The following is a 12745-nucleotide window of genomic DNA, read 5'->3' on the forward strand; positions in this document are numbered from 1 at the left end:
TTCGACTCTTTTAGAGGTTAAAGCACAAGAGTATAATTAGTGTCTAGCCATGAACATCCAATATAATTAAGACAACTAATATATGTAATTGTATTAGAACACAGAAAGAGGAGAGTAAGAGAAGTAGGTGTTAGCAATGGCCCATCCATAGGGATATTCTAAACATTCTAGATTGTGAAAACAAAACACTAATGAAGCTCCCAAATACTCTATAAATGCTTACATAAATGTGATGTCTTCTGTTCATGAATGCCGATTCACTGTCAAGGGCTAGATGTCTATGATTATAATGCTATTAGCAATGATGGCCGAAGTGAGCTATTCACACATTTTCTTACCTAATTTTCTTTGTGGCCACTTCCAGGAAACAATTTTTGTCAGAGAGACTCTAATTAGCTCTAACACTGACTTAGACCTTATTATCCTGATAAATTAGTATCTATAATTGCAAAACTAAGTATCACAAATTATCTAGCATTCTAGAAAGGTTTTGGCTCAAAACTGATGTATCAGTAAACCCCTCACTACTCTTTCTTTAATTCTCAATTAAAATTTATATTCGTGGGGTGCCTGGGTGGCTCAGTCGGTTGAGCATCCGACTTCAGCTCAGGTCATGATCTCTCAGTTCGTGAGTTCAAGCCCCGCGCCGGGCTCTGTGCTGACAGCTCGGAGCCTGGAGCCTGCTTTGGATTCCGTGTCTCCCTCTCTCTGCCCCTTCCCCGCTCATGCTCTGTCTCTATCTCTCAAAAATGAATAAATGTAAAAAAAATTTTTTTTTTAATAATAAAATAAAATTTATATTCTTCATAGAACAAACTGATACTTAAGACTTTATTTCAAAGTCAAAAACTCTTGCTACTTTACTATGTCCACATGGCCTGGACCCACAAGCACATGACAGATACTACACATCCTCTTTCCCATGTCAGAGACTGGCAGAAAGAGATAGAGCAGGGGGCAGGAAAGAGCAGAACACCAGTGTGACAAAGTGCTAAAGCCAGGCTATAAATTATCTTTTGGTCACTCATGGCTGCATTTTGAAAAGCTGACACAGAGGTAGGACCTATCCTTCCCTTGGAGGAATACAAGTATCATATGAAAGCATCTCCCTAACTCACTAACAAAAGAGCTGCGCTCCCACCCCTCACCCAACTTGCCCAATGAGAGAAGCACTGCTGGGTTCTAAAGGCAACAAGACGCTCTGTATTCTGACAATGGGAGGGAGGAATGAAGACTAGCTTCCTGGGCTCTGAACTCTGCCAGGCTGTCCTGCTAATCCTTCCCAAATCCCACAATGTTGGGGTGGGGGTGGGGGACAGAACAGACAACAATCCAAAACTGAATCAAGGATAGTAGCTCTGGATTACAGGAGGTTATAACATTCCTCTTTGAATGGGGGCGGAGTGGCCAGTGAGACGGTCGCAGTGCATATACAAAACCCTGTACATTTATAAAAACATAAGATAAAAATACATTTTATCCTTGATCCTTCTGATGTGGTAACCAACATCTGCCCCCAAATCATTTGCCAGCCCAGGCTGCACGGAAGGCACACAGTAGCAGGCATTTTCACACAGTGAGGCTGGAAGAGATGCTCCTAGAGTGTAAATTACTAATTAGCTCAATAGAAGACAAAGAGAGAAAATACCTGTCACAGGATGCTGTTTACAGCCTGACATATAATAAAAACAACCCTGAAAATTTCAGAAGAGTGCCTTACTTTTCAGACTTCTATTAACATGTAAATGGCAAAGAAACAGTATTATAGTCTTTAAAAACTGCCCATGTCTCAGAAACAATAATGTATGACTGGAAAGAATGCTTTCCAAATAATTTGTAATTTTCTCATCCTTATGAAAGCTAAGTGTTTCTAATTATTACAATCAGCTTTAATAAGGAGCTATATCTCATAGCTTCGATGATCATTTAAAGAGTTGGGGGTGGGGAGCCGACAAGTGCTGTATTTTACATACATCAGAATACAGCTAATAGTCCCTTCACTGAAATTGAACAGGCCTCATTTTGCAGCTCATGCTTTTATGAAATGGACTGGCTACCATTTTAATAACAATTGAGGATGAGCTGGAAGATAGTAGCAGGGATAGGGGTCAGTTAAATCTCCTTATACGACGACAACTGAAATGACTACCAAAATTTGAGTTTATTTTGGGTGAAGGTAATAGTATGTTAAGATATTTATATTCATCCCTCTACCATGAGGCACATCCATCTGTATTAATTGCAACCAATGTTCTTAAGGAAGTGCATTTTGTACTTAGATTTCTTCCAGCTCCTTGATGCTACATAAAAATCTTCAGTATACGTATTTCACCTAAATATGTCGCAGTCATGGTGATGATGGCTCCTGTCTTCACACAATAATCACCCATACATCATTAAAAGCTATCACATCCTGAGGATGCCCTTGTGTGTGAACACAACCTGCCAGGTACTAAGAAGGTCCCCAACAGAGTTGTACACCAAGACACGGTTTTTACTGATGAGGGAGGGGCCTATACACTTGTTGTTCATAGGTAAAAGAATGTTTTTCAAAACACACTGAAGAAAATAAACCATAAACCCCCCAAATCCACTCTCAATCCAACCTTGAGACTCCTTCACCTCAGAAGATTAACTAAAATCAAACATACTAACTTGCTGATACATTCAAAGATTCTTCCCTTTTCTTTTGAAAATTAAGGCCTTCCTATCCACTTTTTTTTTTTTCAAATTTGCTTGAAAGATACTCTAGTGAAAGAAAATGATAAAGCAAATGGGGCAAAATGAAAACAATTGGTAAATGTAAGTGTATAGAGAAGTTCCTTGTAGCATCTTTGCAACTTTTCCATAAGCTTGAAACATTGTACAAATTATCACAAGCCACACACACACATACACACACACACACACACACACAAAGAGTATTAACAATAGAAGCTCTCTCACAGGGCTGTTGAGAGTTTCAAACAATTCACATACTTAGCTCATGCTGGGCACTTAGTAAACACTAATTATTAGTTATTTTAAAAAATAAGTGGATCGACTATAACAAATGAACCACTCTGGTGAGGAATGCTGATAATGGGGGAGGCTCTGCATGTGTGGGGATGGTGGTATATAGGAAACCTCTGCACCTTCCTCTCAATTTTGCTAAGAACCTAAAGCTGCTCTAAACAAACGAAGTCCTGAGGTACCTGGGTGGCTCAGGCAGCTAAACATCTGACTTAAGCTCAGGTCATGATCTCACGGTTCATGGGTTCGAGCCCCGCCATCAGGCTCTGGACTGACAGCTCAGAGCCTGGAGCCTGCTTTGGATTCTGTCTCTCCCTCTCTCTCTGCCCTTCCCCGAGTTGAGCTCGCTTGCTCGCTTTCTCTCTCTCTCTCAAAAGTAAAAAAAAAAAAAAAAAAAAAAAGTCTTAATAAAAAAAAGAGTGGTCCAATTTGTTTAACCAAATTAAAGCATACATAAATATACATAATATATTACTTACACAGACACACATAAAGAGAAGACAGTGAAAAACCAGAGTCTGAACAGGTTTTGCTTATGGATATCTGCACTAAAATTGGAGTTCCGCTTTTCCTCAATGGGCAACAATCCCTCAACTGCAAACCTGTATGGTTTATAACAAGTCCTTTTTTTATGTGAAAAAGGTAGATAGCTAACCATTTATCTGCAGTGCAGTCAGGCATTTTATTGGTTTTGGGTTGTCTTATGAATGCAACTTTTTTTTTTTTTTAATTTTTTTTTCAACGTTTTTTATTTATTTTTGGGACAGAGAGAAACAGAGCATGAATGGGGGAGGGGCAGAGAGAGAGGGAGACACAGAATCGGAAACAGGCTCCAGGCTCTGAGCCATCAGCCCAGAGCCTGACGCGGGGCTCGAACTCACGGACCGCGAGATCGTGACCTGGCTGAAGTCGGATGCCTAACCGACTGCGCCACCCAGGCGCCCCTGAATGCAACTTTTTAATGAAAACACAAGGGCATGTAAGAATCCGTACGTAATCTTTGCATTAGATATAGCCCTTCTGGTGTTTGTCCCAGTTTCCCACCTAGAAAGCTACTGAAGAAAGGTTAATAACAGAACCACAGGGATAATTTAAGGATTGGCAAACAAAACAGTTTAAGGGATAAAATAAACTAACACTGTTTAATCTGGAGAAGAGCATGCTGACGGATCACCTCACAACAGTCAAGTAGAGGTAATACCAGAGCACAGACTGCCTGCAAAATGCCAACGTTCAAATCTTATGCCCACCACTTGGTAGAATTCTAGAAAGAAAGAACAGAACAGAAAAGAAAAGAAAAGAAAAGAAAAAAGAAAGGAAGGAAGGAAGAAAGAAATGAAATGAAATGCCTGAGTGTAACCTTGAGGTTTTATTAAATGATTAAAAGTCCTTTAATCTGAAGGAGTCTTTATTTCATCACATGTAAAACAGGAACAGTGATAGTGCCAACCTCACAGGATTGCTGCGAGTAGTAAATGAGTTACAGTCTGCAAAGAGCGTACATCGGTGGCTGGCATAAAAGTATATACATGGGCAGCTACTATTATTAAGTTTATGAAGAACTAGAGTCTACTTAATATTATAGTAAGCAAATATTTTTACTCAACTGAGAATGAGGCAACAGAGAACAAACAAAATTACAGCATTAGGTGCATGCTAGCTAGAAGGCAGATTGTCCTAATAGAGAAAATAATTAAATGCTGGAAAAGATTAGCTACAGAGGTTGCCACATTATCTCTGAAGATTTATGAAAATAGCATAAATGTTTATCTACCTGGGATGATTTAAGTGGGATATTGACTGAAGTTGCAGGATAAACTAGAGGTCCTTTCAAGGTCTCTTCCCATCCAAAGAATCTACGATTAATCAGAAAAACATTTAAGTACATACAACCTCTTCATTCAAATCCAAACATATAACTTAAACGTTTTTTGCTTAACAAATAAGATTATAACCAAAATAAAGTTCAGTTGAGTAGAATTTACTTGATAAACAAATGAAAATAAAGCTTACATTTATCACTGGGAGTCCTTATTGATCAACAGTATTATTTGAACTAAAAGATTATCCATTTTCAGTTTTAGAAATATCAACAGAGCAATAACCATTCTCAATGAGAATTAGTGATTTAGCACACTATAGCAGCATATAGAAACAAAAGACAGGACCCTAATGGACTCTTTCCCTTGGTTGACCGTATAGTTCATCTATTTTCTTTTTCATCAACATCACATAAGTCTAAAATAATTTATATAAAGACATCGTGTATAAAACAACTACACTATAAAAATGTCAATACCATAAACAGAGTGAAACCTAATAGTAATGCCAAACATAATGCAGACAGCAAGGGAATATGTGCGAACATCCTACAGAAACAGTTACCTCATAGAAAAGTTACTCTTAAATTTGAAAGTTCACATTTCAGACTGATCCTCTTGAAATTGAGCAGCAAAAATAGTAATTTTTTAAAATTTCCTATTAAATTACAAAATCAATGGAGTCATCTTGAACATCTGCTTACGAGAATCCAGATTCCATGAACACAGCAGCTGAATCCAAATAGATTTTAGGTTCTGAGTTATTGACATAGATTAATAACCAGTGTTTCTGATACCCACTAATCAAAACATAATTTTGCTGTTACAAATGCCACCAGTCTAATCATTGCTATTTACACGGACACCCACAAAACAGTGGTAATTCAAAATTTACACAACTTTGAAAAAAAATTTCTTTGTGTATCTGACACTAATGAAATAACCTCAAGTAAGATTCTCAAGATCAGTTTGCATTTTTCCTTGTTAATGATAGCTATCCTAAATTACAGCACCATCAAATAAAAGTAATCGGTCATATTCTTAGCTAAATGTAAAAGCTTCAGAATAAAAGCCATGAAAACAAAACAGTAGGAATAATCTAAATTTTGTCCCAAATTTCTCAACTACCTTTTAATTTCCAGAAGTGTCTTAAAAATCAAAAGCTTCTTGGAAATTAATATTAATACGGCCTTCTTTTTTCACAACCACAAAACAGGAGAGCCAGTGGAGCTGTCCAGGGCTCCAGCTTGCATTACCATATAGAGGCTTTTTCATGATAAAAATTACCTATAAACTCATTATTTAACCTAGAAAAGAAGTCCCACTCTAAAATCCTCCACTATTCTACAAATCTCCCTTTCTTTACTCCATTTAGTTAAATGGGTGAGTTACTTACTATAGTGTGAAATGTCCCACATAAAGCTAAAGGCAGCTTAGGAACTCAAAGCCCTCACAGTCTGGATTTAAATCTCTTCCCCAGCAAACTTCCCGGGTTGGTTTATCTGCCTTCTTCTGAAATGATTTCTCAATATTCTCCAGCCACCAAAAAACAATTACGCAGAAATCTAGTTGATTAATCAAAACAAAAAGATGTTCATCTTTCTCGATCTCCACAACAGTGGGCTCTCCATTGAAAATGGAAATGTTGTCGATAAAGCACTCTGCCCAGTGCTGTCAGGTACAACCCTCCTACAACAACACTATCACACCACATAGGCACAGCCACACTGTACATAAATACAACCCGTATTCCCATTATCACAACACTAGCAAAATGCAGAGGTTTTCAGCACTGAGCTGACGCTTCATCATTCACAGAAGAACAAAATCAAATCAAAATGGGTCTCATCTTTTCAAAGTGGACATGAAAGTCGAATTAAAAGCAATGAAGGGTAGAAGCAGATTCAAGATACCCTGAAGGGGAAAAAAGGTTTCTAGAATTTCCTACTTTTATGGACAAAAGAACTCACAATTTCAACACACTTAACAGTTCTCTTCTCAACAAAGAATTCTCTTCCTGCACACGACCCCCCCCCCAACGTCCACTCTGACTTTCCAGTTTTTACCCCTATCTCTAGGTCTCTTTTCACTCACCATGGTTCCTCCTCTTCTGCACCAAAGGCTCCCTACACTTGGTCCCTCACTACAGCACCTGTGCCCTGACCCATGCAGACCTTCCGTAGCATCTCCCCACAACATGCACATCTGACTCCCACCCCTGTGCAGGCTAGCCCAGTTCTTCCTCCAGCAGGACTTCTCCAGCTTCCCTTAACCCTGTTCTCTTCCCTTACACCCCATCTCATCCTTGAAATCCCGGGGCCCAGCTCTTCCTTGCTCCTCTCACCATCCGCTTTCAGCCCTCTCTCCACCTCATTGTTTTTACCTTGGATCTGGCTAAACCTCGTCAATTAACACAATTCCCCCGTCACCCTGTCCCAGCCCGCCATCACTTCTTTACACCCTTACTCTCTTCTCCTTTCAGCTTGTCTGGTCCCAGAATTGTCCTATTAACGCCCCACCTCTCATCCCGGTTTCCTTTCACCCTTCCACTACGCTTATTCCTAACTCCACCTGGTACTCGTCCAGTGTCTCATTCACCCGCCCTCACTTTCAAGAATTTACACCCATCGCCCACCCACTAACCCATACCTTTCTCAGAACCTCACGATTCCCACCCCACCGCGGGTCCTAGTCCTCCAGCTCCTCTCGCTCTGCACTAGTTCACACCCTTGTCACGTCTGGCTCTTAATCACTCTCTCTCCTCTACTCCCAACTATCACCCCAGCTCTGCCCCTCCTTGCCTTCCACTTCCAACTCTTACCCCAGCACCCTCACCCTGTCACGATCCCCTACAAAGCTCTCCTCCTCCAGCCTGTGCTCTTAACACCTAACCCCAGCCTCGGTCTGCCGAACCTCATTCCCGGCCGGCTTCCTGAACACCCACCCTGGGGTTTGCCTCCTTCCTACCTCCTTGGCTGGCTTTTTCTCACTCCTCTTCTCCCAGCCTTCTAACCCTTTCTCCCCTTAATCCTTCTCATCTCATTCTTAGACCCGTTCCCCCCAACCGCCCCCGAGCCTTCCTTCGCTTCTCCCCTCAAGCCTTTTTTTTTTTTTTTTTTTTTTTTTAACCCTCAACCCAGTCTTCGCCCACCCCGCCAAAATAAAGCGCCGGCCCGCCCCGTCTGCCGGCTCTCGCCTCCGCCGGCCCCCGCCCCGGGCGCCCCCCAGCCCGCCGGCGCCGCGGTCCCGCCCCCTGCCGCCGCTCCTCCCGCCCGCAAGGCGCGCGCCGCCTTTGTCGCCCCTCACCCGGTGTGTGAGGATTTGGCTTCTTTAAAGGGGAGGGCCAGCGTGCCGGAGACTCCTGTCCCCGCCTCCGAGTCTTAGAATGGGCTCCCTGGCCGTCGCGTCCTCCCCGGTCCCAGTCCCCCCACCCCCTGGAGCTACCCCCTTGGCTGCCTCCCTACCTCCTCCGCCCCCTCCCTGACCCCCCTCTATTTACCGCCATCATCAGCACGCGCGAGCTGTCACCAGGGCGCGAGACAACCGAACCCGGCCCCGCCCCCTGCCCTCCCATTGGCCCGCCCGTCGGAGCCCCGCCCCCGGGCCCCGCATTGCGCCAACGGCGCAGCGCTGGGCCCCGACCACGACACAGACTGCCTCTCCGAGGGTTCGCGCCGCGGGCGCAAAGTTTAGGGTTAGCCACCAACGTGCGGCCAATTTGAGCCTGGCGTAACGGGCGGCGGCGTAGAGGGGCGTTGTGAATCGCGGGTCGAAGTTTGGTTGAAGCACAGAAGGGTAAATAAGGAGGTTTCCAGACAAAGAGACTCTTAAAGGTACAGAGTCTTAAGGCTGTCCCTCCTCCTTAAAGGGCCAGCGACTCTCCGAGCCCATCTCCGCCCCCTTCTCCACAGCACTTCAGCCCGCGGAGCAGTGAAGGAATTCTACATTAGTTCCCCGCACATTTTTTGAAGCTCCTTTAACATCTGTCCCCACTGCCAAGGGGGGAAACCTTTCTCACTATTTGGTCTCCTTTTTTGTTTTGTTATGTTAAAAGACTAAGTTATTGCTAACTGTGCCTTTCCGAAAGAAGCCGCCTCCGAACTTGGGGGTTTCCTGAGGCAGCGTTTGCAAAAGTTACTATTGGCTCCCAGACGAGTGAGCACGTGTCTGACTTTTGCCACTGATGACCCAGGCGGGACCCAGCTGTTTTATGGAAATCCCCCAAGGAAGAGGTTCACAGCCAAAGACTTAAATTCAGCAGATTGTCGGGACGGAGACCACAAGAAAACAACAGCGACGATTTCTACTAGGCTTTTCTGCCTCTAAAAAGGCTTCTTCCAGAGGCTGCATTGTTCTGACGTTACCCCCCCCCCCCACACACACACACACAAATTACAAACAACACACCAACACGGTTACATCACCCAACACAAGGCTAAAGCAGGTAAAGTCTTACATGTAAATAGAAGGACAAGGAAAAGAAATAAACATGGGTTATCAGCTACACTGGTTCAAGGCTGCACACCTGTCAATATGAAGTAGAGAAGCACAAAAGCTAAAGAACAAAATAAGAAGGGAGAAACAGCGAGTGCATGTGTAAGCATGAAACCACAATGTCTGCAGCCAAGCGTGCTTAAGTGTAAAAACGTGTTCAAAGGTAATTACCCTGGACATTTTAAAGAGGTTTGATGATGGAAGGAAAGGACCTTGATTGATTTGATTTGGTGAAGATCTGCCATGTGATTCAAGAGCTCAAAGTAAGACCTAAAATTTAGCATTCCTTTTGTTGTCTTTAATTTCTTTTTAAAATTCTTACCTTACATTGTAACTCAATTATCAATTTTTCTCCCCTTACTCTGCAACCCCCTCCAATTATTGGAGATTAGGTTGTATCTTATCCAATGTTAATTCCTTAACAAAGTGCCTAATGGGTAATAGGTGCTTTTGAGTGAAAGGTTTCGGAGCCACTTAAGACTTCCAAAGGAAAGGGTGTTCTCAAAATAGCATAGTCTAGGGCGTAAAGATTCTCAATGCCCTGAGCATGTATTGGATCAGTGGTTCTCAAAGTGTGGCCTGTGGAGCCCTGAGACTCTTCCACAGGGTCCCTACCAAACTTGTTTTCATAATAAGACATTATTTGCTTTTGTCACCACTATGGTATTTGCACTGATGATACAAAAGTAACAATGGGCAAAAATGAGCACATTTCAAGTCAATAGCACTCAATTATGCTATCAGTCAAAGTACTCTTCGCTGCCACTCATTCACTGAAAAAAATAATACTCATTTCATTTTGGAAGTCATAGCCCGACGCGGGGCTCAATCTCATGAACCATGAGAACTCATGACCTGAGCTGAAATCAAGAGTTGGATGCTTAACGGACTGAGCCACCCAGGCGCCCCTCGTTACAAGTTTTAATAAGGCAACTATCAATAGATAGACATAAACTAAAGCTCTTTGGAACTTTTAAAAGTGTCAAGGAGTCCTGAGACTAAAAAGTTTGAGAATTGTATATTAGATGGAAGCAGAAATAAGAAGGCTATTTTAGATATTCAAATATGAGAAGGCTCGGCAGCAGAGCTAACAAGGTTTTAGTGTAGCTTCAGAGTTAAGTGCTTCAGTGGTTCATTAATGAGGAATGCAAAATAGAATCAGGAGCACTGAGCCTCCATTAAAGGCACAACTGGTAATGAAATGTGATCACAACACACATGGTACGACACAAAAACAGTTCAGAGACAGGAACAACTAAGACCTGGGAGCCGAGGGGAAACAGGGATGGATGTGTTCCACAAAGAGTATATAGACAATTGTACCTCAACATTTTTTTTTTTTCCTAAGCAGAGACTCTTTTCCTTCAGGTTGTAGAAGAACAAGTAAAATCTTATCACTGTGAATAAATTTTAAAAACAGAGTTCCATGCTCCAGAGATGGGCAACACAACTGTGCTCGCTGATCTGGCTACAAAAAATATACCTGTACTACGTATACCTTCTTGGGACCCTCCCTCACTGCTCATTCTCTATTGTAATAGCATTCTTTCCACTGGGGGAGAATTTTAACCTGCCACCAAGCAGTATGACCTCATAACGTCCCATCTTTTTATTTTTTTTTAAGATTTTATTTTTAAGTAATCTCTATACCCAATGTGGCGTTTGAACTCACAACTCGAGATCAAGAGTCACATGCTCTTCCTACTGAGTTAGCCAGGCACCCCCATAACATCCCATCTTAGCCATCCTAACCAAACACCAGTACCTTCAGCACCATTACAAAGACGCTAATGCAGAAAGGGCATCTCCTTGCCGACAAAGCTTTTGACATCTATTCTCCCTTGAGCCCCTCAACAAGCCTATGAAACATGGAATGTAGGCATCATTATTTCCCACTTTACTGATAAGACCCAGAAAGGCCAAGTTGACTTGGAGTTGCCTGGTAAGTTCAGAACAGTCCTATGGCCAGCACCGGGCCAATTGTGTCCTAAAGTGGTGCTCTCTCTCCTTTAGTAGTTGCCTCAGAATACCCGTCACCTCCACATCCCTAGCTTTGCTTTTCCTACACAACAAAAGATTTCTAATATTGAATTCTGCCTTGGGACAGTCTAGGATATATAAATGTGCTCCCTAAATTCTCTTTTTTAAAGCCCCCAAAGAAATTTCAGCAGAATTCATATTAACCTTAAAAAACAGGTCTATGTCATCTGATGGGGCAGGAATGTGATGGAAAATAAAACAGAGAACGCAAGAGAGTTAGGAATCTTTGCCCTAAGAGTTCCAAGAACTTTTTTTTACTTGCTAATTTCATCACAGAGACGAGGAACTATTTCTCTGCTTCATCAATCACATCATTCTGAACAATGAAAATATACTCATTATGCCAAAATTCCATTACAACAGAATAATTTTCAGATCCCACAGAGTGTGTTATAATGGAAGAGTAACTCCTGGGGCCACAGAGAAAGCTATAAAGATTCTTCATACATATTCACTCCTACCCACTTCTAAAAGGTTGTGTGCATGTGTACATAGAGACAAAAGGAGAATGGGGAACCAATAGGAAAGGTAAGAATAGGCACAGTCCTGCTTCCCAGACTGACCGAAAGGCCTGAAGGTCTATGAAATGAAGGAGGGAAACCCCTGGATGAGACCTCAGAGGAGAGATCCAAGTGGCAGGGGAAGATCTTACACATAATAAGCCAGCAGGACATATTTCCCATCTGCTTTACCTTGGCCTTCATGTTTCCTTTCAAAAGCTGTTCTTTTAGAGATCCTTTTTTGGACCACAGATCTTTGAGATACTCTAACGAACCCTATAAATCCTAGTCCCCCAGAACTACACATATATATATACACAAAACCGTGTCTGATTTCAAGGCATCTCAGGCCTCTCAGGACTGCCCTTGGGGGGTTTAGGCTGTTGGAAGTTAGTACTGCTACTTCAGAGTTATCATTTGCTCATATTCCAGCACTAATAATAAACTCCCTCATTAAGCACAATACAGTCTCCACAATCCAGGAGGGAATGGACAGGTATGTTCTGTTTTGTTCCATTTCTGTCTCAGAGTCACTGAGAAAACAGATGAAATAAATATACAGGGAAGGGATTTCCCTAGATGAGGCCAAGTCAAGGTTGCATGAACTCTGGGAGGATAATGTAAAGTTCTGAGTCCTGAACGATGGTCAAACTAGGTGAGCTAAAGGGTCCTTTGTAACCCGACAGACTGATTTTGGAATGTTCTACACAATGGCAGAAACTCTACCTTGGGGGAGAGTCCACCCTCAAGAAGAGACTGCTCAAAGTCCAAGGACACCAACCCCCAGGAGAGGACCACACTTGTAACGCAACTGGTTTCAGCCATGCCACATGGCACTTGTGATTGGGGCCTGCAGCCCATGGAGACCAGACAGCAGCA

General features: G+C 42.5%; 1 protein-coding gene across 7 annotated transcripts in view; it reads right to left on the reverse strand.

The window, feature by feature from the left end:
- Positions 1-12745, reverse strand: part of USP49 (ubiquitin specific peptidase 49) — a 92601-nt gene that overhangs the window by 76966 nt on the left and 2890 nt on the right. For 2 of the 7 annotated variants that reach the window (XM_045498177.1, XM_045498176.1), the window contains exons 1-2: positions 8332-8386; positions 4787-4868 (exon numbers count right to left, since the gene is read on the reverse strand). The gene's annotated coding sequence lies outside the window, so the exon portion shown is untranslated. Of the gene's footprint in view, positions 1-4786; positions 4869-6926; positions 7934-8138; positions 8266-8331; positions 8388-12745 lie in introns of those variants that run through there. The other 5 variants (XM_045498170.1, XM_045498173.1, XM_045498172.1 and 2 more) reach the window with 5 other exon arrangements.

The sequence above is a fragment of the Leopardus geoffroyi genome, chromosome B2 (assembly GCF_018350155.1).
Source record: "Leopardus geoffroyi isolate Oge1 chromosome B2, O.geoffroyi_Oge1_pat1.0, whole genome shotgun sequence".
In the NCBI taxonomy this organism is placed as follows: Eukaryota; Metazoa; Chordata; class Mammalia; order Carnivora; family Felidae; genus Leopardus; species Leopardus geoffroyi.